The sequence below is a fragment of the Chrysemys picta genome, chromosome 13 (genome assembly GCF_011386835.1).
Source record: "Chrysemys picta bellii isolate R12L10 chromosome 13, ASM1138683v2, whole genome shotgun sequence".
NCBI lineage: Eukaryota > Metazoa > Chordata > Testudines > Emydidae > Chrysemys > Chrysemys picta.
The window spans coordinates 52897905-52898216 of record NC_088803.1 but is presented as its reverse complement, the minus strand read 5'-3'; positions in this window follow the sequence as shown (position 1 = coordinate 52898216).

The following is a 312-nucleotide window of genomic DNA, read 5'->3' as shown; positions in this document are numbered from 1 at the left end:
AAGGGACCCGTAGACGCCACTGCGCGTGCGCCTAACGGACGCAGCCTCCTGAGAGAGTCCAGCCTGCGCGCGCTGCTTCTCGCGCTCGGTCCCGCCCCCCAGCGCGGCACGTGGCTGTGAGCAAGTCGGTGCAGGGCGCGGGGCTGGGGCAGCCGCTGCAAACCCGTCCCTCGTGCACGCGGAGCGGCGGCGGGGTACAGGATAAACCCAGGGTGAAAGCACGCACGGGCCAGCTCCAGCTAGGCAAGGGACGGGAACTGACCCGCAAGATGCAGAGGTCGCAGGGCCTTCTGCAGCGCTGCTGGCAAGGAA